Source organism: Muntiacus reevesi, chromosome 11 (assembly GCF_963930625.1).
Source record: "Muntiacus reevesi chromosome 11, mMunRee1.1, whole genome shotgun sequence".
NCBI classification, from domain to species: domain Eukaryota; kingdom Metazoa; phylum Chordata; class Mammalia; order Artiodactyla; family Cervidae; genus Muntiacus; species Muntiacus reevesi.
Genome location: NC_089259.1, coordinates 52,800,974 through 52,825,521, shown reverse-complemented (window position 1 = coordinate 52,825,521; position 24,548 = coordinate 52,800,974).

Here is a 24,548-nt window from a genome sequence, read left to right as displayed (position 1 = left end):
AATTGAGTAAATTCTTGTATACAAAGTTATTTTTACCAATTCAAGTCCCTTAAATATAAGGTCTTATAATGTTATAATCATTTTAAGAATTAAAATCAATCATGTATATAAATGATGTCATAATACTTGCTTTATGACTCTCCTTAAATGCATTTTCTTTTTTCTCTTCATCTGCCTCTTAGATTAGATACATTCACATAGATAAAATTGTAAAATAAATAATTATGCTCATTAATCTTAAAATACTTTGATAGCAGTAGTTTAATGATAAATTATAAATATGTGTGTATGAGAAATTATAAATGTGTGTGTGTGTGTGTATATATATATATATGATTTATATAATTATAAAGCTAAGCCAGTTGGCCAGGGATAAAATACTAGTTCCTCCAGTTCTCAAGTGTGTGGCATTGAACAATTCCTTTAAATATTTTGTATCGCCATTTCCTCATCTTAAAACTAGTATGATAGTTCTTTCCTTAGTTGCTAATTACTTCCAAAATTAACTGGCAAATATTAAGCTTTCAGTAAATGTTTGCTCTTGTTATCAGGTAGACTTCTCTTGCAGAGGTGGGAAAAATCAGTTCACATTCTACACTGTAGACATGACTTTCTTGAGGGTGGTGAATGAGACTCTCTTCCCATAAACCTTAAAAGACATTCTTGAATTACCTACTTTATAAATAAAGCAGCAAATGGTAAGTGACTTCCGTGGGTGTATATCTTTGAGGAAACGTTTTGTCTCAGAGAAGGAGAAGTTCTGTATCAAAACAAATGTTTAATCATAGTACAAAATATGAAGGAAATAATCCAGTTTTAAAGTGCCACCATACACCACACACCTATACTTGTCTAGTCTCCCTAAACATTAATGCAAGTGATATGCTCTTAGATTAGACCAAAGGGCACATGCCAGCAACTTAGTGAATCATCATGTATTTCATGAAGGGTAGGGTGAGTTTACTTTTTATTGTTTGTGACTTTATATTGTTTGGTTAATAATCCAGAGTGATTGAGAATAGATTAAAAGTGTAGAGAACATTTCAAAGTGGAACATACCTTGAGAAACTTTTTCATAGACAGAAACATCCAAGATACTGAAAAAAGCTAGAAAAGGGTCAATGGGAAATATTATGGTAGATAATATTGCATAAAATGGCAAATTTAAGAACTGAAGCTGAACAGTAATTCCCTTAGAATTAAGTACAGACTTTGCTAATTAGTTACTTCCCTGATTATATAATATAAATTAAATGCCTGTAATAAAAAACATATAGCAATTATTTTAATCTATTTAAATTTGCCAAAGTTTCATTCATGGGTACCCTCCATTTTAGAGCACACAGTTATTTTCAGTTGCAATGCAACTGAAATGCAATAAAGTGCAATGCTTGTGTAACATATGTGTATTTGTACTTAATGGTGGTGGCCCTGGGGAACATTTCCCATTTTAAAGAAATCAGCTACAAAGCAAGCCCTGTCAATTATTTGCATGCAGTTTTCACAGATTTCACAGGAAAATATGGACATGGCGTATTTGTATAAAATATTTTGATGTATACATTTGGACAACTAAATATTTTGTAAAACACTGTGCAAAAAGCTCACTGTTCATTAGACAGATTTGTCCCCTGTGCTGCTGATTCCCGTCTTCACCCTAAAGACGAGCAAATGGACTAATTCAGTGTTCCATCAATTGATATGTACAGGTTTAAATGATCATGAATGCTGCCTCCCATCCATCATGTTCTTGTATCACCATGAAATTCCTCAGTTGATACATAAACATGAGTGCTTCACCTTACTGACATAACACGCACACGTACACACCTGGAAATGCAGGTATAAATACTGCAAATATTTTTCTGCAGGACCTTTTAAGGTTCCATTTCAAAACTACCTTTAGCACCTATTACTTCAAAATATGCTAACATTAACAATTTTTGTTGGCTATAGAACACAGTTTGATTTTTTCTTACAGTTATTAATCTCCTGATAGTTTAACTCCAAATTTCAAATGTTTGAAGAAATCTTGCTTTATACTGTCATCAGTTTTCCTTTTGTATGGAAATACATAGGTTTTATTTCGAAAAGCAATGATAACAAAGTAGTTGGAAACATTGCATAATGTGTATTATTAAGCCTTCATTTAAATCACTTTTCAGAGGCATTGAACTCTCTTCTCTCTGATCATCTCCTCCAGTAGCTATGCATGGGCAAGTAGGGAAGGTTATCTGAAGAGATCTGTGTTGATTATAATTGCATGGAGGGAATGTACCCTTTCAAATTCCTCCCTTACTTTATTTTCCAAAGTACAGGACAGTGCTGACAGACCTCACAGCCTGGTATCAGTTCTCCCTGGGTCAAAGAATAGTCCTGTGGTACGCAAAATGTAATTATGTTCAGCAGGATAACAGATAATTGGGATTGGCATAGAGATATATTTTTATCAGGTCCTCTGCTGTATACAGTCTTGTTATTTGTTCCTGAGATGTGGGAGAAGTCATAATAACAATTTCTTTATAGCAATCAAAAGAGCTATCAATAAAGTGTTCCTATGCTTCCACCGTATCAGGTGAGCAAGAACATACAGAAATGAAATGTAGGATTCTAGTTCTCTGTCACAACTAAGAATGTACTTCATAGGGCTCATCCAGGCTCTTGACAAAAATGTTTTTCTCTAAGAGAAACTGAAAAAGTAATTGAAAACATACTGGCAGAGGATCTTCTGGTTTCTGTTTTTGCATGTAAAGATCTTTTACATTATCACTCCTGCACTGATAATAAGAAATGACTAGAAAGAATAAAAATTAGTGACTGAGTTTGCTTGGACCCATTAGAGAACAGAAGAGAAAACCATAATCCCAACCTTTGAAAAACCATGCAAATCAGTCTCTTCCCTCCCCCCACCCTCCTGTCCCGCTTCCCCTTTCTCTCACTGCTTCCTCTCTCTCAGATATAGATATGGAGAGATAAGAACAGTTGCCAAGCCACGATTATAATCAATTTCCTGTTTGTAATTTTTATAACCAGTTTTTTTCTAGAAAGTGATTGGTGTTGAGCAAATAAAGTATTTTGTTAATTTAAAAGTATATTTTTATATATCAAAACCTTTATTTGGGTTTTAAATGTACTTTGCACTCTGTTATAGTCTGCCAAGATGAATTAGGCATAGTGCCTTTCATGAAAAAACTATACCATCATATTTTTAGCACATTGTTATGGAATAGAAATATTTCACATTCTAAACACATCATGTAATCTGTTTCATTTGCAATAATATGATTTGCTGCTGCATCTATTTTACTCACATTATTACATCCAAAATTGGAGTCACAAAATTTGTACATAAAGCTTAACAGATGGAGTTCTTAAATTTTATCCAGCAAACAATAATCTACCACGAGTGCTTAAGAGTCCTATTCTAACACATTGAACAGATGCAATTTCAGTTTCAGCACATCTATTCCTAAATGAAAGAGCCCTTTTGAATATGATATTTTGTTCATTTTTGAAATTAAGAATATGATAGTCTGAAAATAGTTGTCAGTCCTTTAAAATAAAAAAGAATGTATTATGCTGTTCCAAAATTTATACAATACATATTTACTGTTACATAGAAATTTTAAATGGATAAAGGAGTTACTTAAAAGTTTGCTGCAAAATTTTAGAACCAATGGTTTAGTGCTTTACATTAGCGCTTTTCCAAATGAAAAATAATTTAGCTTGACTTGGCAAATTAATCATCTTTGTGTTAAACATTTACATCTAAAACTAAAAAACATACTTTGCATTACCATTCAGTGCCTCTGGATATTATAATTGTACCTGTGTACCTATTTCAAATTTTATGAATATATCTTCTACCTAATAACATCCTTGTACCAGTTGGCTTATTTTAATGTAGCATAATTATCACAAAGGAAAAAAATAAAAACCTAATAGTGCCAGTAGTCATTTTGAATCACTACAACTGTTAATAAATTAATTTTTTTTCCCTTACACATACAATGTATTCAGGAAAGCTGGGATTTTAATTCATTAGCATTCAGTAAACCACATGTACAGTATATAGACCTGGTTTTCTCATAATCAATTTTCAGTCTTCTAGGACAGATTATCCTTAGGTATTGAAAATAAAATGCATATATCTTTCAATCTTTATTCAAAACAGGAATTTGACTCATTAGAAAAGAATAAAAGAGTATTGTGAAACTGCTGCTGCTGCTAAGTCGCTTCAGTCATGTCCGACTCTGTGTGACCCCATAGAGGGCAGCCCACCAAGGCTCCCCCGTCCCTGGGATTCTCCAGGCAAGAACACTGGGGTGGGGTGCCATTGCCTTCTCCATTGTGAAACTAGACAGTACAAAGTAGGTTAAATTACATATGTAACATTAGAATAAAATAATACAGACAATTATTTACTATAAATATTTGAAGTTTTCTTAAAATTCAAACCAGGGCAGAAAATTACCTTCGAAAGTGGAGAATGAATTATTCTGATGATTCTTCTTTATCAACTATTCCTTAATAGGTCCTATTTACCTAGGTAATACCTCTCCTATTTTCCCCTTCTTGCCAAATGCTAACTGAGTGACAGAATGATGAAAATATCTAGCCAGTAATTTTTTTTGTTTGTTTTTTTGCCCAGCTTCTTTGACAGTGGTTACCAGAATCTATCACTGGTCAATTTTAAGATAAACAGAGTGTCTCTGTAGATTACAGGAAGAAAGAGAGAGTCAACAATATCAATAAGTAGGAGAAATGTAGCTTACAGCCAAGAGCAACAAAAGAAGGCATGAGTAGGTATTTTCTCCTATCACCTTTCTCTCTGTTAAATTGAGTCCTAGAGAAGAAAAAACATGCCATTGTACTTTGGTAGGAAAAAGCTCCTATATATTTAGTTTAGAAGACAAATTGTATGTGAGTGTATGTGATGTATATATACAGAGTATATGTGTGTATACTTGTTTGTTCTTAAACTGCTTCATCATCTGTTTTTCCCTGTCTTTTGTTATGAATGAATTGACATTTTAAAGGTCACAAGGACCACAATTACTGGCATGCTTGCTGATTCAAAGCAGAAAAAAATCCCAAAACTAAGATTGATAATTCTGTGGTGGCTGAAGACATTTATTTCATTGACTCCTCTCTAATAGGCTAGTAGGAAAGAATACGTTATTTGGTCTGCTTGAAACAAACTCCTTCTATGTATTTTATGAATAGCTTCCAAATGATCAACAAAACATGACATCCCAATTATTTTATGTTTTGTTTACCATAATGAAATGTCATAGGTAGACATAAAAAGCAATCTTTCAATGTATAAAATATGCCAACAATAATTGTCTATGGCAGTGGATATTTATGTAGATGCTATTTTAAAAATCCACTGCAACTCTTCATTTTCTGTAACTTAAATTTTTCTTTCTCTACTTGCATTCCTAGGGAATGCAAGGCTTCCATCATCAGGCACCTAGTTTGAATTACAGAAACTATGAAGGTAGGTATAGATCTTTTCCTCCCAAAATATGCATGGGCATGTACCTGGATAAATGGTACATGTAATTTCAAAGGCTTTATGAAACTTCTGAAAATCACATGTGGATCCTGGTCCTCCAACAAGAAATGGAGGCTGTTTTCAAAACTACTATCAGATCTAACTCAGAAACAGATCTGTTCTTTTCTATCCTTTATAATGATTACTCTTAAGTAGAGAAAATTCCACTAGTTAATGATGAATAATATGCATATGCGTTTTATCAGTCATAGTGATCAACTAATTTATCTATTGACTTACCAGAAATGTGACCTTTTGAATGGGATTTGATTAACTTCCTTTAAAATTGTATTTCAGTTACTATGTATTGTCTCCATTGGGAAATGTAGATATCCTCCCACAGATATATCATTGGATTTTACATTTGTAAACCAGTGATCAGTGGAATTGGAATGACTTAGACACCTTTAGGAGCAAACAAAAGAGGAACCACCTTTACTATTGTCATTTGCTTTTGCGCTGACTTGGAAACAGTCAAACGAGTGATGTTCTCTGAGTGAGTGAATTAGTGAAAGTTGCTCAGTCATGTCCACTCTTTGTGACCCTATGGTCTACACAGTTCATGGAATTTTCCAGGCCAATCAGGCATAAATGCAATTGCTTTATGATGTAATAAGTTACATATTCTCCATTATATCACCTTAATTTTTTCCCCTCACATTTGTATTAGCTAGCTTCATCTACCCTATAACAGCTCCTTTTATAATATGTCCTATTCTGCTTTAAGAAGAAGCAAATATAAGATGGACAAATATGTACAACATTACAAAAAAAGCAAGAAAAACAGGTTTTGGATTTTAAAAGATGCATGAGTTCAGAGTATGTTGACATGATTGGCAGATATCAAAATGTTCCTTCACATGTATGATTGAAAAGTAATAAAGGAAATAATTCAGCTGTCTGTGAGTTTGCCTTATGTCTGTAATCAAAGTGTCGCTGTTCAAAGCTCAACATGACAGCTTCCTAATTTTCATTGCTTATTTAATTTTTTAAAGTTGCCAAACCCCCAAGGGCTAAATTCCAATGATTTGCTCATTGTTAGAGAAGTTGAAATTGAAGAACAATGAGCATAAAAATATCATAAAAAATAAGGAAATGAACAATAGTAAAAATGCAAGGGTGCATTTCACATAATGTTATTTGAATTAAGCATAACTATGACCAAATTTCCAGTTAACTTTTGGGTAATATTGAATTCATAAACCTTGAAACATTATTCAAACTGGCATTTAATTATGTGCATTTACTGAGCACTTGGCTTTGTTAGGCAGTGATTCTGTATAAATCACATTAAAGCAAAGGTAGATATTTTTATTTCTAATATTCATGTTCATATATTATTAATGTATTTAAAATATAAACTTTTACGACTTTATTTTAGCCCAACCCATGCATTAATTTGAGAGAAAATATAATTCTTTTCAGTTTTTTAATGTTCACAGGGTTTTTTTATATGCATCATCAAACATACACTCCTTTAGCTTTTCTTTTTTTGATCAGACACCCCACAGTATTATTCTTTGACTTACACTTTTTAAAATTTGTATAGGTAAATACAGCTTTTCTTTAATTCCTTTAATATTTCACTTTGTTTCACTTTACTTTTTTTTCCTTCTTGACATTTTAATTCATTTTTCAGTGTTGTGTTTTTAATGTATACTTAAAGATTGTTATACATAGCCCCCTAAATTAATATGTCGTTTATATATCAGTGATCTTGAAATCTGTTATCATAAGTAGATAAAAATATTTCATAAATTCCTTAAATTCATTGATTTCCTGAAAGGCATGATTTTTTTTCCATATGTGTTTTTTAATGTACAACTTAGTACTGCTGTGAAACAGGAAAAATGAATAAGCTCTAAGTATCACCAACTCAATGGACATGAGTTTGAGTAAACTCCGGGAGTTGGTGATGGGCAGGGAGGCCTGGTGTGGTGCAGTCCATGGGGTCGCAAAGAGTTGGACACAACTGAGTAACTGAACTTAATATACGTAGAAATGAATGACTGACTTGTCCAATGTAATGTGGAATCAAAAGGCAAGTGATAGAAGAGTCCATAGAATACCACTAAATATTTGTTATCTGATTATTTAGTAATACTCCTCTATGCCTATATGAACAGATTCAAAATTACAATGACATAAACTACATGTATAGAAATTTTTCTCTCACTATTAGTGTGGAGAGAGCAGTTGCACCTTAAAGTCATACTTCTAGGTTGTTATGCAACCATAACCTATCATCTGTTGTCTCTTCATCCAGAAAAAGCAAAAGAGGATGGAGAACAAACAGTTTTCTCTTTAGCAGTGTTGTAGGTCACACACACAAATTCAGGCACACTTCATTGGCTAGAAGCTAGTTTCACTGGTCACTATTACAGTAGCTGGTAGCGAGTCACAAACATCATCTCTCTTGATCTAGATCTGTTTGTCCTACGTAAGGTGTAATCTGTGTACCTGTGATGGTAAGGGGTTATTTCTTAAAGAAATAGAAATTTCTGTCACATCATTTAGAAAACATTAAAATTCAAAACTGATTAATATATTACTTAAGGCTTTATATGTATATGAATAAAAATGAGTAACATTACATAACAAAAAATTAGAGCTATTACAGTTTTTATTTACTTATGATTTATAGCTGATATTTATCTACATAATTCTGAATACAAAAAATATAAATAGTACACTTAAAATACGAACCTCCTAAATTTTTTGCATCTACCCAGTAATGTTTTAGGGGCAATTTATGTTTTCATATGCAAATATGTACATGGATATACAACCTGTCTTAAGCTGTTACCTTATTTTACGTGATATATTTTAGATATTTATAAAAGAATATGAAGTTTTTCCATAGTTTTTACAGCTGCTTTATATTTATTGTTTAGGCTTTGTATGTTATTTTTTTTTTCTCTAAGCATCAGTTATGACTTCTGTTTAATAAGGACAAAAATACTATCCACTTAATAAATCCATACAGATATGCTAGGTTTTTACAGTTGAACTCAATGTCTAGTTGTTGGTAAAACATCCCATAAATATTATTACTTTTAATAGTATTAATAGTATTAATATTAATAGCATTAATAATATTTATAGTAGTATTATAGTAATATAGTATATATATAATATAATAATATAGTATTATAGCAATTTAGTATTATAGTATTATTAATAGTATTAATAGTATTGCAAAGTGTTTAGCATTTTTTAGAAACAGTGGGCTTCCTGAGTGGCATGAGTGGTAAAGAACCTGCCTGCCAATGCAGGAGACCTAAGAGACACAGGTTCAATCTCTGGGTCAGGAAGATCCCCGCAGGAGAGGGCATGGCAACCCACTTCAGTGTTCTTGCCTGGAGACTCCCACCGACATAGGAGTCTGGCAGGCTACTGTCCATAGGGTGGCAAAGAGTCAAACAGGATTGAATCAGCCTAGCAGCAACAACAATACAGCATTTTTTAAATGATGGTACATTTTTGTGCATATTTCCATCATACACTAATAGATTATGGTATAATGAAGATAACTTTATATGCACAGAGAAACCAAAAAACTTGTGACCTGCTTTACCATGATACTGGCTTTATTGAGATGATCTGGAAGCAAACCCTCAATATCTCTGAGGTATGCTTGTATTTTACTGTTGCAATAAGCAATATTTCCTTATTTTTGTGCCTAAATAATATTTGTATATGTATATATATATATATATGTACACACATATATTTGTATATGTATGCATATATCCATATACATATAAGTATATATATACACACACATACATACATATGTATCCCATCATCCATTGCTAGACACTTGGTAGACCCTTTGGTTATGTCTGTATTTTGATTATTGTGAATAATGCTGTGATTAACATGGGGTTGCAAATATCTCTTTGAGTTAGTGTTTTTGTTCTCTTTGGACAGATACCCAAAATAGAATTTCTGGATCGTGCAGTAGTTCTATGTTTAATTTTTTGAGGAAAGTCCATATTGTTTTCCATAGTGGTTATACCAACGTACATCACAAACCAATAGTGTACAACAGTTCTCTTTTTCTCTACATTCTAGTCAGCAATAACTACTATAACAGGTGTGAGGTGATAGTTCCTTGTGGTATTAAATTTTCATTTCCCTGATATTAGTAATGTTGAGAACCTTTTTATGGATGTTGGCCATCTACATGTCATCTTTGGAACAATATTCATTTGTTGCCATTTCATTTTATTGATGTTTCTTTTTCTGTGCAGATTAGTGTGATGAAGCTCCATTTGTGTATTTGCCCTTTTGTTGCCTTTGCTTTTAATTTCATATCCAAAAAACCATCACCAAGACCAAAGTCAAGGAGTTTATGGCTTTTTATAGTTTCAATTCTTTTCTTCAAGTCTTTGATTCATTTTGAGTTAGATATTGTATATGGTATTTGACACAACTTCATTCTTTAGCATGTGCCTGTCCAGTTGTTTTTTTCAGAACCATTTATTGAAGAGATTCTCCATTTCTTACTATGTAGTTTTGGCTTTGTTGTCATAAATTAATTGACCGTATATGCATGAGTTTATTGCTGGGCTCTTTATCCTCTTCCATTGATCTGTGTGTGTATTTTTGGTCCAATAGCATGCTGTTTTGATTGTTACCACTTTGTAATAATAGTTTAAATCATGGTAAAAGATGCCTCTGGCTTGTTCGTTCACTCTTTGGTAAAGTGTCATAGGAATTTTGAAAAGGATTATATTGATTTGTAGATTGCTTTGGACAATATAGACATTTTAACAATATTAATTTTTCCAATCCACGAGGAAAGAGAAACTTTGCATTTATTATCTCCTCTTCTAATTCTTATTATCTTCTAGATTTTAGTGTACAGATTTTTGTTGTTATTGTTTTTAGTTGCTAAGTTGTGTCAGACACTTTTGGGACCCCCATAGACTGTAGCCCACCAGGCTCTTCTGTCCATGGGATTTCCCAGGGAAGAATACTGGAGTGGGTTGCATTTCCTTCTCCAGGGGATCTTCCCAATTCAGGGATTGAACCCACATTTTCTGCATCTCCTGCATTGGCAGGTGGATTTTTTTTTATCAGTGAGCCACCAGACTCATTTAAATTTATTCCTAGATATTTTATTGTTTTGGATACACCTTTTTTAAAGCATTGGATACACTTTTTTCTATACATTGGATATGCATTTTTGCGCATTAGATACATGCTTTGTTAATGTGCTCTATCACTGATTGATTTGCAGATGTTGGAAAATTTTTTATAAGCTGGGAATATATCCCACTTGATCCTAATATAGGATCCTTTCAAGGTATTACTGAATTCAGTTTGTTAATATTTTGTTGAGAATTTTTGCATCTATTTTTATCAGGTATATTGACCTGCATTTTCTCCTACTGTCCTGTTCTGATTTTGGTGGCAAGGTAATGCTGGCCTTATAAAATAGATTTGGAAGTGTCACCTTGTCCCCTATTTTCTGAAAGACTATAAAAAGCATTGGCATTATTTGAATGCTTGGTAGGATTCATCAGTAAAGGCCAGATCGGCATCATTTCAAGACCAAATGGTCTTGAAATTTTGTTTGTCTCTGATTACTGATTCAATCTCTAGTAATGATTCAATTACTAGTAGTCCTGATACTGATTCTTACTAGTAATTAGTCTGTTCATATTGTCTGTTTCTTCTTGACTCAGTTCTGGCCGATGGTATGCTTGTAGGAATTCATTCATTTCTTTATTATTATTATTATTTATTTTTTAATTGAAGGATAATTACTTTACAGAATTTTGTTTTCTGTCAAACATCAGCATGAATCAGCCATCGGCATTCATTTCTTTTCGGTTGTCCAGTTTGTTGTCAAATAATTGTTTATTGTACTCTTATAATTCTTTGCATTTCTGTGAAATCAGTGGTAATATCTCCTCTTTTGTTTTTTATTTTACTTACTGGCATTTTCTCTCTTTCTTGGTGAATCTAGCTAAAAATTTGTCAGTTTTATTTCTTCAAAAAAAAAAAAGTTCTTAGTTTCATTTCTTTTTCCCTTTCAGACTCTATTTTATTTCTGCTCTATTTACTTCCTTCTTTCTACTAATGTTGGTCTTTGTCTTTTCTTCTTTTTCTAGTTCCTTGAGATGTACAGTTCAGTTGTTTGTTTGAGATCTTTCTTGCTTCTTGATGTAGGCATTTATTGCTATAACCTCTGTTCTTAAAACTGCTTTTTCTACATCCTTTATTTTTTGGTATGTTATATTTAAATTTTTTATCTCAAGGTATTTTTGAACTTCTCTTTTCATTTGTCTGTACCTCTTAGTTGTTCAAAAGCATGCTGTTTAATCTTTATATATTTTGAATTTTCCAGTTTTTTATTGTAATTTATTTCCAGTTTCATATTATTGTTGTAAGAAAAGATTCTTGACATGATTCCTGTTTTCTTATATTCATAAAGGCTTGTTTTGTTCCCTAATATATCTATTCTAGAGAATATTCCATGTGCCCTTGAGAAGAAGATGCATTAAACTGAATATTCTATATATCTGTTATATCTATCTTGTCTAATGTGTCATTGAAAACCAGTGTTTCCTTATTGATTTTCTGTCTGGATGATCTATCCATTCATAAAGTGGAGTATTAAATTCCCCTACTATTATTGTATTACTGTCTATTTTCCCTTCAAGTCTGTTAATATTTGATTTATATATTTAAATGTCCTTTCATTGGGTGGATATATAAAAATCCTCTTTTTGGATTAAAAATTGTTTCTTCCTCTAATTGCTGTAAATAATTTTATGGTTTGACAATATGCTCATGTTAGGTAAAAATATGCCTTATCAAAATCATATTTAAAAGGATTAGCTAATATATCAAAATAATGTAGCAGATAGGAACTTAATTCAGTTTATGAGTTCAAATGAGAGTTAAACTGCCTCTCTTAAGTGTAGCTCTCATATGTGAAGAAAGTCTAGGAACATTGGTGTTTAATGCTACAGAGTTTTATTTTTTCCTGCGATTGGTGAGCTTTTTATATTTGGGATATAATTGACCAAGATGTTTTGTGGTGGTTGTTTGGGGAACTGTATATTTTTATTTTGTTTCATTAATGGTAATAAAGAATCATATTTGAAAGTTCAGTTATTTGCATTACATAATTGACTTTCATCACTTACTATAACACCTTTTGAGGATATACATCTCTCCATTATTCACTTAGGTCAAAGTTTTGAAAATCAAATGATGAATGGGTGTCTACTTTCCAAGCATAGTCAAAGAAAGTTTTGATATATATTTTTTTTTTCTGATTTATAAGTGTGTGCTCACAGCAACATTTCTCAGGAGCCTGAGGAGTTTAAAAAAGTTGCAGAGACTCTGCTCTGGTCCCTGCTGTCAAGAAAAATGCATGGTGAGGTTGTTTAGGTGGTGTTATGTTTGCTGTCCTTCTGATCTTTTCAGCATCTTTATGTGTCAGCAGCTCCAAACTGTGAAAGACAGCCAAGATATAAAAAGCCACTGACTCTATTCTCTTCAATGCCTTCTTTAGATATCAGATTTCTTTTGGCAAGTTTGTCTGGTTCTGTGATGGCTTAACCTACGAGAGCAGATCCTTAGAGTCTATACTTCATCAGATTCTTCTACTTCATAATCTGATTTTCTTGAGTTTTCCAAAATAACTGGGAAATTTAGCATATGCTTTCAAAATGATTCTGCAAATGTACCTGAAAATTTTCTTTCTTTCTTTCTTTCTCTTTCTTCCCTCATCCAGTACTAATTTATAGGATTTTGAGTGCTTATTTCTATATCTTATTGTTAATACTGATCTCTTTTTATTTTCCTTTTTCACTGTTCCATCTCTCTGCTTACTTTTGGTGGCAAAAGATGTTATTTCTTTCTGCGAGAGAAGAAACTAAAAAATAAAAATAAAAACCATACATTTGTATTTAGAAAACTCAAGTTTACTGTTTGCAGTAGAATTCCTAGTGTTTTCCCTACTTAGAGGGAGCAATACTATTACTATTACTCAATGTTCATAAGATTCTCATATTGAAATGGCACTACTCATGAGTGTATCTGCCATATCATAGTGTTATTTATAATGATTAAACCTACCTTCTGCACTGACAATCATAAAGAGCTTAGTATAGGGATAACATTACATTTGTTTTAAATTAAAATATATGCATGCAAATTTAAAATATGTAAAATCAAGAATGACTGTAAGCTATTCAAATAGAAGGTTGGCATAATTTTCTATCCAGGATATGAGGGATAACTAGTCATATAAGACTATTCTTAATTGACTGAGTGGATATCTAGAAGAATACAGCTCCTATAATGACATATTCTAAAATATTAAAATAATATATGATGACATGGGCTTTCCAGGTGGCATTCGTGGTAAAGAACCCACCTACCAATGCAGGGGACATGAGAGACGTGGGTTCGATACCTGGGTCTGGAAGGTCCCCTAGAGAAGGAAATGGCAACCCCTCCTGTATTCTTGCCTGGAAAATCCCATGGACAGAGGAGCCTGGCGGGCTGCAGTCTGTAGGGTTGCAGAGTTGGACATGACTGAAGCAACTTAGCAAACAGACATGATGATACGACTTGCAGAATTTTTGTTTTCCCATTTCTCCTCTAAATGTAATGGTATATTAATTTGATAGTATATTTAATTTAAAGATTATATATTTGATCTTCATATCAAATGTTAAGAATTTTCAACTTTTTAAAGAATTGAAATAATTTTTAAGAGGAGAAGAATATTTCTCATACACCCATCACAATAGTAGAATGGAATAGGTCAATATGAGCATTTTTCTAATCAACAATGGAGCAGAGTGAGAAAAGATATCTATCTTTGAAGCTTAAATACAAGGAAACAAGGAATTACTTGCTATTTTAGAAGTATAATAGGTCAGTTAACAATATAGTCACACATAAAAGTTTTAAAAAATTTCTGGGAATTCCCTGGCCATCCAATGCTTAGGATTTCACACTTCCACTATAAGTGGCATGAGTTCAGTCCCTGAACAGGGAGCTAAGATCTTGCATGTTGCACAGGATATGCCACAGTGTAGCCAGAAAAAAAGAAATGTTGCAAGTAGTTCTTCAGAGAGAAGGAAAATGATATAGGTTAGAAACTGAGGTCTACATAGCAGAGAGAGTTTGGGAAATGAGGTATTGAGAAATGAAGGTAAAATCATAAAACTTTTTGCACTTCTTGTAACTCAATTTAAGTATAATCTTAAATCTCCAGTTAATCTAGAACAGCAACTTATTGCATCACTAAATTGGAATTTATGCCAATAAAGAGACTTTTTAGGTTGAATTAAAAATTAGAATATTAATATAATGCTTTGCCACTAATGAATAAACAATTTTTTTCAAGATTTTTCTTAACACATCTTATTTTGTCATCTACTAAAATATTATCAAGCTGTTTCATCCATCCTGTTCCTTGGCCTTGAGATCTATCTTTATTTACTGCCATGGGACCGGTTGGAATTGTCCATTTGGACAATATACTCAGATTCTAATAACTAACGTCTATAGTTGTCTTTTTCTTAGACTTCCCCTCCAAAATTTCCTTAACTCAAAATTTCAATTTTCACAAAATTAGAAGCACAAGGACATTGAGGCCTCTAGAATATTAGATAGCTTTTTTATTCATGTTGATTGGAGATTCATGAGTCTCAGGCTGTTTGTTGACCAATGAATCTAGGCACTTGACTAAACATTGATTCTATACCACTCACTTGCCATGTTTAGTGACACTAGTTAGTGCATGAAGAGTTCCAAAAGGAAGATGCATGTACCCAGAATGCCCCTATATTCTGACACTCTATCAAGTAAACCATATTTTCTAATGTCTCAAGACTGTACCCAAGCCTTAATCAAAAGAACCTTGGCACCTATTTATGACACTTCCCACTCAAAATGTTTATATAGTCATTTTTTATTCAATATGGTATACAATATGACAATATTTGGTAACATACAAATTTAGAAATTTTTATTTAAAAAAAGACAATAAAAGCCCAAATTTTGGATCATATCACTCTTATTTAAGAGGGATGTGATTTTATTCATAAGCTGTGATGTGATCTAATTTTATCTATAAAATTTTATGAATAGATATTTTGAAGTCTGTTTTGTTGTGCAGGTATGCCCCTTTGGGTTCCAAGTGAATTGCTACATCCTGATTTTAAAAAGTAACTGTCTTCTGGGTCATGCCAAAACCCTTTCAAATATTTTCAAACAGAATTTGCAATAAAAAGAGAATCATTAAAAATACATGAATGTGGTAGGAAACTTGGGAAAAGGCCATTAGTGTCTGTTCAGTTCCTTAGGAAAGAAGATGAAAGAAAATGCTCATGTCAAGATATATCATGTTTAATCTAAAAATATGGAGGTAGCTTTTCATGTGAAATATGTTTCATTTAATTAATTTCAGGTACTCTTGAGAAACAAAATGACTCAACATAATTGCAATATGAATTTTCATGAACAAGAGTCTAATTGGAGTTTTTCATCATTCCTTTGTAAATGATTCCTTCCAACAAGACAAAATTAAAGTGATTGCTCATGAAATACAGTCCTACCTTGCACATAAAAGAACTAAATCAAGATGATGATTCAAGGATGGAAAGCGTATGGACAAATATATGTATAATAGTTTACTTTAAAATGCTGCTAAACTTAATTTCCTGAATTTACTATTCATGAAATTTTCAAAAATTTGAAACTTACATAATGTAACTTTATCAAGAGGAGCTAAAGTATAAGAAAAATGTAAATGTATGATAAGAATTTCAGTTGAGCTATTTCAAATTCCAGTGATGGAACTTCAGTTGAGCTATTTCAAATCCTAAAAGATGATACTGTGAAAGTGCTGCACTCAATATGTCAGTGAATCTGAAAAACTCAGAAGTGGCCAAGGACTGGAAAAGGTCAGTTTTAATTCCAATCCCAAAGAAGGGCAGTGCAAAAGAATGTTCAAACTACCGCACTATTGCACTTATCTCACACACTAGCAAAGTAATGCTCACAATTCTCCAAGCCAGGTTTCAATAGTGTGTGAACCGTGAACTTCCAGATGTTCAAGCTGGTTTTAGAAAAGGCAGAGGAACCAGAGATCAAATTGCCAACATCCACTCAATCATTGAAAAAGTAAGAGAGTTCCAGAAAAACATCTACTTTTGCTTTATTGACTACGCCAAAGCCTTTGACTATGTGGATCACAATAAACTGTGGAAAATTCTTCAAGAGATGGGAATACCAGATGAACTGACCTGTCTCCTGTGAAATCTCTATGCAGGTCAAGAGGCAACAGCTAGAACTGGACATGGAACAACAGACTAGTTCCAAATTGGGAAAGGAGTACAACAAGGCTGTATATTATCACCCTGATTATTTAACTCATATGCAGAGAACATCATGTGAAATGCTGGACTGGATGAAGCACAAGCTGGTATTCAAGATTGCTGGGAGAAATATCAATAACCTCAGATATGCAGTTGACACCACCCTTATGGCAGAAAGCGAAGAAGGATTAAAGAGCCTCTTAATGAAAGTGAAAGAGGAAAGTGAAAAAGTTGACTTAAAACTCAACATTCAAAAGCTACGATTATGGCATCTGGTCTCATCATTTCATGGCAAATAGATGGGGAAACAATGGAAACAGTGGGAGACTAATTTTTGAGGCTCCAAAAATCACTGCAGATGGTGAACACAGCCATGAAATTAAAAGATGCTTGCTCCTTGGAAGAAAAGCTATGACCAACCTACAGCATATTAAAAAGCAGAGACATTACTTTACCAACAAAAGTCCATCTAGTCAAATCTATGGTTTTTCCAGTAGTCATGTATGGATGTGAGAGTTGGACTATAAAGAAAGCTGAGCACCAAAGAATTGATGCTTTTGAACTGCGGTGTTGGAGAAAACTCTTGAGAGTCCCTTGGAGTGCAAGGAGATTCAGACCATCAATCCTAAAGAAAATCAGTCGAAATGTTCGTTGGAAGGACTGTTGCTGATGTTGAAACTCCAGTACTTTGGCCACCTGATGCGAAGCGCTGACTCATTGGAAAAGACCCTGATGCTGTGAAAGACGGAAGGCGGGAGAAAAAGTGAATGACAGAGGATGAGATGGTCGGATCGCATCAACGACACAATGGAGATGAGTTTGAGTAGGCTTCAGGAGTTAGTGATGGACAAGTAAGCCTGGCGTGCTGCTGTCCATGGGGTCGCGAAGAGTCAGACACGACTGAGTAACTGAACTGAGCTGATGATAAGAATTAATTTTCCATTTATTAAGATCAATTGCTTTTTGAGGCATTTAAATAAAATTTAGATGTCATATTTAAGATGTATTAATTACAAGATTATTGCTGACTGTGGTACTTATAAGTAAGTTAAAATAAGAAAAAGCAATTAAGAATATCAATTTGAGAATCTTTCACTATTCATTTGTATTCCACATTTAAATGGAATTCCCCAAATCTATTAGTTATACATGTCTTATTAGTCATCAACTTGCTATTAACTGTAGACTTGGTGTATGTATAATTTACTATATAGGTTACAAAATACTAAAATGCTGTCCCTGTGATAAATTTGAGTCAAATAATTGTAATCACACAAATAAAAATTCATTCTTAACATTTTGGAAGTGTTAGCTGCTCAGTCATGTCCAACTCTTCGCAACCCTATGGAGTGTAGCCAACCATGCTCTATCAGTAGGATTTTTCAGGCAGGCAAGAATAGTGGAGTGGGTTGCCATTTCCTTCTCCAGGGAATCTTAACATTTTAGGGCAGAATAAAACTGAGGGATTTTAACATTTTAGGGCAGAATAAATTGGCAGTGTTAAAATAAACTTTCATAGCATATTTTCTAAAAATACAGTTTGAGTACAGTATAATGGAGCAGAACTAACAGAAGTTTCTTGTTTTCCCTGTCAAAGTAGGGCAGGGGGTGGGCTAGGTACTGAGACGTAAATATGATAGTCTTTGAGCCAAAATCCCCCAGAGAGTGGGAAATTCATGTCTTCCTTTCTCAATTGACTTTGTCTTGACATTTTTATGTTGGACAATCAAGCTGTAGTTTATTCTTCCTCATACAATGTTCAAGAAATAGTAAATATAAATGCTGTAATATGACAAATATATTAAAATACTGGGTAAGGTATTTTATTTTGTCATTTTTTTTTTTTTTTGGTAGCAAATAAACATGGAAAGCATCATTATTTAAATAACCCAAGTGTACCTAATGCAAAACAAAGAACAAGAAACAAAGCCACATTTCTACAGGAAATACAAGAAATTTAAAATATCAAGGTGCTTAGAACTTGCTGAGTTTAGTTATAACCAGTTTGTGAAGAATATTGACTGAGTAGTTAGTGATTTTGGATATTTACTATGGCGAGGAAAATTCAAAAACAGATGGATGATTAGCATGAATAGATTTGATTTTTTTTTTCTAAAAAGTAAAGAGGATGGATAGAAGAGGAGAATAGAGTGCTGAAAGAGAAACAATTTATAAGCCTGGTGTAATGAAATAATGAAGGTCTGAGGAAAAAGACAAATGCAGATGTGGAAATAGCCAGATCCTGGAGACATTTCTGCTTAATCTTTCTACAAAAGAGGGTAAAGACTCTGTTTACAATCTCTTTTGAAAATATAAGACATTAGTAATTCCCTGAATATGTGTGTTTTTACATCTGCAGTAAAGTATGTTTGAGCTAAAGTGATCTTGCAGGTCCGTATTACAATGGTATTTAGTATAGCAGTCTATTGATTTACAGAGGGAGAATTACTCCTGTAACAGGAAACAGGGGCAGCAAGGAAAGTAAAAATGGAGAGAACAGAAAAATTTCTCATTTAAAACCAATGTAACCAGTTTGCATATGGATTTTTAAAAGAATAACCCCACTATCTTTTTTCACCTGCTCCTTAATGAGTAATAGCCTTGAGTATTTTGTACCCTCTATGAGGAGAGTGAAAATGTTGGCTTAAAACTCAACATTCAAAAAACTAAGATCTTGGCATCCAGTTCTATCACTTAATGCAAAACAGATGGGGAAACAATGAAAACAGTGAGAGGTTTTATTTTTGGGGGGCTCCAAAATCACTGCAGATGGTGACTGCAGTCATGAAATTAAAAGACACTTGCTCCTTGGAAGAAAAGCTATTACCAACATAGATAGCATATTAAAAAAACAGATATTACTTTGCCAACAAAGGTCCATCTAGTCAAAGCTGTGGTTTTTTCAGTAGTCATGTATGGATGTGAGAGTTGGAATATAAAGAAAGCTGAGCGCTGAAGAATTGATGCTTTTGAACTGTGGTGTTGGAGAAGACTCTTGAGAGTCCCTTGGACTGCAAGGAGATACAATCAGTCAATCGTAAAGGAAATCAGTCCTGAATGTTCACTGGAAGGACTGATACTGAAGCTGAAGCTCCAGTACTTTGGCCACCTGATGAGAAGAACTGACTTATTGGAAAAAGACTCTGATGCTGGGAAAGATTGAAGGTAGGAAGAAAAGGGGATAACAGAGGGTGAGATGGTTGGATGGCATCTCTGACTGGATGGACTTGAGTCTGACCAAGTGCTGGGAGTTGGTGATGGGCAGGGAACCCTGGCATGCTGCAGTCCATGGGGTCGCAAAGAGTCAGACTTGACTGAATGGCTGAATTGAACTAAGTAGGGAAACCACTAATTTAATAAGTCTCCTGCAAATAGTTTGTTTTTTCTAAATATATTAATCTAATGCTCTAATATTTCCATCACCTGAAAACGGCCCCACTCCCACACCTTCCCTAGGCAAACACTAATCTATCTCTAAAATTTTCCTTTTCTAGAAAATTCATATAATAGAACTATACAGTATGTAATTTTTGTGCTTGACTTTTTTACTTAGCATAATGTTTCCATGATTATCTGTTTTGTAGCATGCATTAGTACTTTATAATTTTAAGTTGCTGAACAGTATTTTTTGCATGGATATACCACATTTTATTAATCCATTGATGGACATTTCAGTTGTTCATGTTTTTTGGAACTGATGAATAGTTCTGCCATATATTGCATATATGTGCCTTTCTGTGGGCATATGCTTCCCCTTGGCTGGATTCCTAACAGTGAAATTGATGTGTTATATTTTAAGTTTATAGTTCTTTTTCAGAAACCATCAAACTGTTTTTCAAGGTGGCTGCATCATCTTGCATTTCCACAAGCAACGTATAAAGGCTTCAGTTTCTCCAAACCCTCATAAACACTTTTTATGATCTCTTTTTGATTATATACATCTGAGTGGTTATATAGTGGCATCTTACTAAAGATATTTATTTAAAGCTGGTGATGGTGTGTTTTATTATTCATGAATTTATGTTGAATTTTGTATGCTGCTTTCTATAGCTAGTATAATATGTTTTTCCTTTCTGATCTGTGAATGTTTTGAATGTATATCCTAATATTAATATATCTTACATTTCTGGACTAAGCAATGTTGCCAGAAGTGTCTGAGCACTATCAGAATTGGTTGATACATATTTTGCTTACTAATTTTCCACTTTTTGAAAATACTTCGGGTTGTAATTTTCTTCTGTATACTAACACAATCAATCATTTTTAATCAAGGTTATATCATAACATGAACAGTAATGAGTCAATTTACTGTTCTGCGTCTTCTTGAAACAATTTTAGGTGGAGTTTCTGTAATTAGGTTGTTGTCTAAATTATCGACATTCCCAAATGCATTTATATAGAATTGTAATAGTCTACTGCTGTTTTTATTACTAACTCTTGTTGCTGCTCCCATTCTAATCCCTTATATTACCAAGACCTTAGAAAAATGTGTTTCCTAAGATCCCTTCATATTATACATATTGTTATTGTCCAGTATTTTAATTCAAACTTACTTTATTTTCTACCCAAATTATTCATTATTTATGTTCTTGTTTATGCTGTCAATCAGTGATAAACTTTTGATTTCAAAATTCTTTGTTCAAATTTCCTTCTTGAATCTCTGATCCTGGGTTCATTTTCTTTCTTTCTAAAGAATTTTCTTTAGGCTTTTTTGTTGTTGTTGGGAACTTACCATCTGTCAGTGGCAAGTTCTGTGGGTTTATTATTTGTTTATTGGCCTATAACTTCATTGTCAATTATCATTTATTTGCTTATTTTCTTTTTGGTTATATGACTTGCTGAATTCCTTGAGGCATAATATAAAATCAGTATTTTTAATGCAAATGGTTTTTAGGAAGCACCAGAGAAGGGAGGAAAGTGTGTCAGGCAAAGATGTTTTTTAGGCTGAACTACAGTTTCAAATGTGGCCGCCATTGAATCCACGGAGCTCTGAAGCTGTAGGATGGCCCTTCACTGTTACTCTAAGTTGAAATAAGGAAGTTGAGCCTCCTTTTTCCTTATGCATCAGTCTTTGGACCTCAGCTGCCTCAAGGAAGGGCTGCTGATTTGAGTGGAGGCAGCTCTCCATGGTGAGGGTGATTCCTGAGGAAGGCTGATAATTGCAGTCTATCTGCTGAGAGCATTTACAGCAAGGGAAGCTAAAAATCATTCATTTGTAAAGTGGGATCTGGAAAGAATATGAACGTGTCCCCTATAGGTTCAAAAAAATCAACAGTGTTGGGAATTCCCTGGTGGTCCAGTGGTTAGGATGCCACACTTCCACTGCATGGGCCATGGATTCAATATTTGGTCAGGGAACTAAGATCCTGCATGCCTTGTGGCCAAAAAGTAAATAAATAATCAGGAGTATTTTCTCAAGTCTTTTGGGTTTTCTTTTTTTCTTTTTCTGGTGTCAACTATTAACCTGTTATAATTTAAAGTAGCCTTCCTTTTCTGTCGGGTTTCCTGGTGGATCAAATGATAAACAAATTGCCAGCAATGCAGGAGACCTGGGTTCGATTCCTGGGTCCGAAGATTCCCCTGGAGTAGGAAATGGCAACCAATTCCAGTATTCTTGCCTGGAGAATTTCATGGACAGAGGAACCTGGCAGGCTGCAGTCCATGGAATCACAAAGAGTCAATGACTAATACTTCTTTTCTGAATAATTGTTTTGGTTGTTTTTCAGTTACATTTGGTTCCTTCCTTCTTTCTGCTTCTTTCTATTTGGTTTTAATGTTAATTCCTGAATCAGAAGAAAAATGCTTTTAGTTGGCTGTTTAATAAAATTCTTAAATAGTACCTCTTATTCTGGCATTTACTGTCATCTTCTGATAATTCTACAGGATATATGTTGAATTTACTAATTTTGTCTCTGGACATATTAAACTGCCTATAACACTTTTAGTACTTTTTTCCCTATGCCCTCTTTGTTTGCCATTAATTCACATATCTTCTAGTTATCTAGCATTTCCTTCAACAAAATTTAAATTCTAATTTATCCATGCAACTAAACTTTTGTTCCAATCTTTATATTTCCTAAAATGATATTTTTAAAGAAGGCTTTCTACTATTTTAATAGAATGTTCTTTTCTAATATTTAAATTTTAATCATGTTGTAGTTATATTTTAACATACTATAGGTGAGTTTCAGGGGTCCAAATCCACAGATTGTTTTCCTGGTGATTCTCACTTAGGTTGACTTGAAGTAAAAGTGAAAGTTGCTCAGTCGTGTCTGACTCTTTGCGACCCCGTGGACTTTACATGGAATTCTCCAGGCCAGAATACTGTGGTGAGTAGCCTTTCCCTTCTCCAGGGGATCTTCCCAGCCCAGGGATTGAACCCAGGTCTCCTGCATTGCAGGTAGAGTCTTTACCAACTGAGCCAAAGGGAAGATTGACTTATTTTTTTAATAAAATTTATAAATTTGGTGAGGTCAGTATTATGCTTGGAAGCCCACGTTGCATAGTGATAAAGAATCCACCTGCCAATGCAGGAGACACAAGAGATGTGGGTTAGATCCCTGAGTCGGGAAGACCCCCGGAGGAGGGCATGGCAACACATTCCAGTAATTTTGCTTCGGAAATTCCATGAACAGAGTAGCCTGGTGGTCTTCAGTCCAGGGAGTTTCAAAGAGTTGGACACAGCTGAGCAGACACACATTATGTTATCTGTGGAAGTACAGTTTGTCTCAGACTTAAGGTAGTTCACTCCATAAATTCTGTTTCTTATTTGAGCCACTTCAGTGTTCAGAATACCCAGAAAATAATGCTAATTTCCATGGTTTGTATATTCCTGGGTTATTCAGGAATTATGAAATCAAGTTCTTTTAAGAATGAGTCTATGATTATAAATTTCATTGTAGCATCTTATACCTCCAGAGCTCAAGCCAAACCATCAGTTCAGTTCAGTTCAGTTGCTCAGTCATGTCTGACTCTTTGCAACTCCATGAACCGCAGCACACCAGGCCTCCCTGTCCATCACCAACTCCCAGAGTTTACCCAAACTCATGTCCATCGAGTTGGTGATGCCATCCAGCCATCTCACCCTCTGTCGTCCCCTTCTCCTCCTGCGCTCAATCCCTCCCAGCATCAGGGTCTTTTCCAATGATTCAACTCTTCGCTTGAGATGGCCAAAGTATTGGAGTTTAACCTTCAACATCAGTCCTTCAAATGAACACCCAGGACTGATCTCCCCTAGGATGGACTGGTTGGATCTCCTTGCAGTCCAAGGGACTCTCAAGAGTCTTCTCCAACACCACAGTTCAAAAGCATCAATTTTTTGGTGCTCAGCTTTCTTCACAGTCCAATTCTCACATCTGTACATGACCACTGGAAAAACCACAGCCTTGACTAGATGGACCTTTGTTGGCAAAGTAATGTCTCTGTTTTTTAATATGCTGTCTAGGTTGGTCATAACTTTCCTTCCAAAGAGTAAGGGTCTTTTAATTTCATGCCTGCATCAACATCTGCAGTGATTATGGAGCCCAAAAAATAAAGTCTAACACTGTTTCCACTGTTTCCCTATCTATTTGCCATGAAGTGATGGGACCAGATGCCATGATCTTAGTTTTCTGAGTGTTGAGCTTTAA